Raw genomic sequence first — 4,327 nt, 5'->3', positions numbered from 1 at the left:
TGGGAAGGATTGATCTTCCCTTTTTTTCATATATTTCCTTTGAGCTCATGGCAGAGGTCCAACTTGCTTTTCTAGTGATAGGGTAATCAACCATTGAGAGAAAGGTACTTGTGGCCTTTAGACACTTTTTGGAGTAACGGAATTGAGTTTTTGTAGTTTTATATTGTTATTCTCCTCAATTATATACAAGTCATTTTCAAGAAGTTCTTCATGGTTCTTGCCACTTCTCAACTTAATATTATTACAATATTCACTAGACCTTGTTTGGGCAAGAGGGAGATCATATTTGAACCATTTTGAAACTATGCTATCAATCTTTGACTCCAATTATTTGAATCCCTCATGTTGTGCCTTGTGATTTTGAAAACTCTTGGATGGTTGAACTGCATTTCATTTGGTAGGCTCTTTTGCCTTCATGGCTTGCACTTCTGAAGTTCTCAAGGGAAATTTCATCCAACTTTTGTCTGACCATTCATGAAGGCTCAATGTCACTTGATTAATTAATGTGAATGCTTCATCCACACTTTTGTTCATAAAAGAACCTTCAGCAACTGAATCCAATAATGATTTATCTAAAAAAGAAATCTCATGTAGAATATGTACAATTACAACCATCTTTCTAAATCATGATGAGGACATTGTCTTAATAAACTTTTGAATCTCTCTCATACTTAAATAGTGATTCTCCATCTGTCTAAGCAAAACTTGTAATGCAATTCCTCATATAAATGGTTTTGCTTGGAGGAAAAAAAGTGATTCAAAAATCTCTACTCCAATTGCTGCCAACTTGTAATGCTTTGACGATGAAGAGAATAAAACCAAGTCTTTGCCCTATCTTTGATACTGAAAGGGAATGTCATCAACCAAATTCCATCCTCTAACACCCTTCACAATTTACCATGTTGAAATATTCAAGAAATTCTTCAAGGTGTTGTTGGTGCAATCAACCTCCAAGGTTTTAATGTCTGACAAATATATTTAATAATCAAGAGAAGTCCTAGTCATGGCTAGGAAAGGATGAGAAGCCAACCAAGTGACTAGTCCTAACTGGGTTAGGCAAGGGAAGTCCTAGCTATGGCTAGGCAAAGGAAATCTAGGTAGATCATGGAAACCAGGTGGATTCGATAAGTCTGGAGGTCCCGATATCGAATCCCTGGTGGGTCGATCCAATGCTAAGTCTTGGTGAGTGAAGCCAAGTGGAGAAAACCTAAGGGGGTGGCAACCTTAGGTCTTGGTGAGTGAAGCCAGGTGGTGAAACCTCTAGGGGATGGTAACCTTAGGTCTTGGTGTGTGAAGCAGGTGGAGAAAACCCTAAAGGGAGGTAACTCTAGGTTCTGGTAAGTGAAACCAGATGGAGAAAATCCTAGGGGAGGTAACCTTAGGTAACTGGAAGTCTTGGAGGAGTGAACTCTAAGCAAGACTGATCGGATGGTTTCTAGTCGACCGGACCAGCGGATCTTGGTAAATTTAAATTTAGTTTTACCGTAGTGTTATGTATTACAATTATTGCTATTGGCTAATGTAGTATTACAGGAAAAGTTGTAGTGGATTAGAGATCAGACAATGATTTGAGAAAGTCCAAACAGGTCTAAAAGACCATGTTTGATAGGTAAGTTGAGGTAAGCAATTGGAGAAGAGCGACAATGAGGTCGTGTTTTGGAAAGGAACAAACCCCAGGTCGCTAATCCAACTGAAGAAATCGGGAAGGTTTACAAATTGAGATCAAAACAGTACTACTATCAATTATTACTCATGCATCATACTATACTGTGCTAACCTTTGTTTTATAGGGATATATTGTGTTTAACTCTGTTTTGTAGAAACCAACCTGATCAGTTGACTGAACCCAGGGATTAGTCGACCAAACCAGATCAACTCAGACCAGAATTTAGATCAAAGAAGAACAGAGTTTGATCAACACCTGATTGGTCGACCAAACCAGCAGATTGGTCGACCGAACCTTGATGATGTGGCACTAATCAAATCAATCCAAAGAAAAGACGGAATCTAGGCTGATCGGTCAACCGAACCCAGGGAGTGGTCGACCGAACGCTCACTATATTAATGAAGGCTTAATGGCATATCTTGGTGAACAGGGAAACTACACTGTTTGGTCGACCAAATAAGGTGATCGGTCGACCGAGCACATAAATACGTGAAGATCAGATCTCAGTGAAGAAGGAAGGGAGTGCGTCCAGTCGACTGATAGGAGGTTTAGTCGACCGAATAGATCAGTCAACCGATGGGTTTATCAGTCGACCGAACCATGCTTATAAAAAGGGAGCTCGAGGTCCGAGGTAGAAATGAAGTTTTCTGTTCATCCCTATGTAAAGTATCTATTCGTGCTACTGCTCTACTTCTCATCTTCAAGCAAGTTATTCCATCCAGAAGTGTCAACCGAGCTTTATCTTATATTCTTGTCGGTATATTTATTTAAGTGTACATTGTATTTAACTTGAAAGAAGACAGTAGTTTGTTACTATCTTCTACTTGCATTTGTAACCATTGCTTTTTTCCGAAGATTTTGAAAAGAAGAATCATAGTGGATTACACAACGTTGTGATCAAGGATCTGTTGGTGCAATTGACCTCCAAAGTTTTAATGTCTGACAAATATGTTTAAGTATGTTTAATAGAGCGTGATCATGGGAAGTCCTAGTCATGGCTAGGTAAGGGTGAGAAGTCAACTAAGTGACTAGTCCTAACTATGGTTAGGCATGGAAAGTCCTAGTTGTAGGCTAGGGAAGGGAAATCTCAGTAGATCATGGAAGCTAGGTAGATCGATAGGTCTAGAGGACCTGATCCATGGGTAGTTGAATACTGAGTCCTAGTTGTAGGCTAGGGAAGGGAAATCTCGGTAGATTGTGGAAGCCATGTGGATAGGTCTGAAGGACCTGATCCCTGGGTAGCCGAATACTGAGTTCTGGTGAGTGAAGCCAGATGGAGAAAATCCTAGGGGAGATAAGCTTAGGTAATGAGAAGTATTGGAGGAGTGAACTCCAAACAAAGTTGATCGGATGGTTTCCGATAGACTGCGCGCGGTCGACCGGACTAGCGGATCTTGGTGATTCTAAATTTAGTTTTACCATAACATTCTGTATTACTATTATTCCTGCTGGCTAATGTAGTATTGCAGGAAAGGTCTTAGTAGATTAGGTGATCATACACTGAGCAGAGAAAGTCCAAACAAGTCTGGAGGACCAATGTGTAACGACCCGCCCCTTTGGCCTCTTGGGCGACCCTTGTGGCGGCCCAACTGGCGGTCCTTATGTCGTCGGCCCATTTGGCGACCTCTTATATCGTCGACCGACGACCCTTTGGCCGTGCCGTTACTCACTAGGACTTCCCACCCCTGGTAGTGGATTTTTGCCTTCCCCAGGATTCGAACTCTAGACCTCCAGGCTAAGTACTAGAGTTTATGAATCCTGGTAGCCAAGTGAGAGGTGCTAACTTGGCTACCAGGATTCATAAACTCTAGTACTTAAGCCTGAAGATCTAGAGTTCGAATCCTGGGGGAGGCAAAAATTCACTGGCCAGGAGTGGAAAGTCCTAGTGAGTAATGACACGACCAAAGGGTCGTCGGTCGACGATATGAGAGGTCACCAAATGGGCTGACGACATAAGGGGCCGCTAGTGGGCCGCCGCAAGGGTCGTCCAAGAGGCCAAAGGGCCGGGTCGTTACAATAAAAAGGCACCTTTTATTGTAACGACCCGGCCCTTTGGTCTCTTGGGCGGCCCTTGTGGCGGCCCAACTGGCGACCCTTATGACTTTGCAGTGGATTTTTGTCTTCCCCAGGATTCGAACTCTAGACCTCCAGGCTAAGTAGTAGAGTTTATGAATCCTGGTAACCAAGTGAGAGCTGCTCACTTGGCTACCAGGATTCATAAACTCTATTACTTAGCCTGGAGGTCTAGAGTTCGAATCCTGGGGAAGGCAAAAATCCATTGCCAGGGGTGGAAAGACATGAGAGGTCGCCAAATGGGCCGACGACATAAGGGCCGCCAGTTGGGCCGCCACAAGGGCCGCCCAAGAGGCCAAAGGGCCGGATCATTACACAATGTTTGGTAGGTAAGCTGAGATAAGCAACTGGAGGAGTGAGAGTGAGGTCGTGTTCCTAAAAGGAACAACCTAAGGTCGCTGATCCAACTGAAGAAACCGGGAAGGTTTCTAAGTTAAGAGCAAGACAGTTAAACTGTCTATTTTTACTCATGCATTAGATGTATTATTACTATGTTAAGCTTTATGTTGCAGGGATACTTTGTCTAACACTATTTTGCAGATTATGACCTGATCGGTCGATCGAACGAGGTTGACTCAACATAGATCA

At 42.7% G+C, this 4,327-nt stretch overlaps 1 non-coding gene across 1 annotated transcript; it reads left to right on the top strand.

The window, feature by feature from the left end:
• The first annotated feature begins 621 nt into the window (after positions 1 to 621).
• LOC121998837 lies at positions 622 to 726 on the top strand. Its single transcript, XR_006116629.1, has one exon. It is a non-coding gene; the product is annotated as a small nucleolar RNA R71 (small nucleolar RNA).
• The last annotated feature ends 3,601 nt before the right edge of the window (positions 727 to 4,327 follow it).

Source organism: Zingiber officinale, chromosome 6A, assembly GCF_018446385.1.
Source record: "Zingiber officinale cultivar Zhangliang chromosome 6A, Zo_v1.1, whole genome shotgun sequence".
In the NCBI taxonomy this organism is placed as follows: domain Eukaryota; kingdom Viridiplantae; phylum Streptophyta; class Magnoliopsida; order Zingiberales; family Zingiberaceae; genus Zingiber; species Zingiber officinale.
Note: the sequence above shows the minus strand (reverse complement) of the source record. Positions and strands in the feature narration are given on the sequence as shown.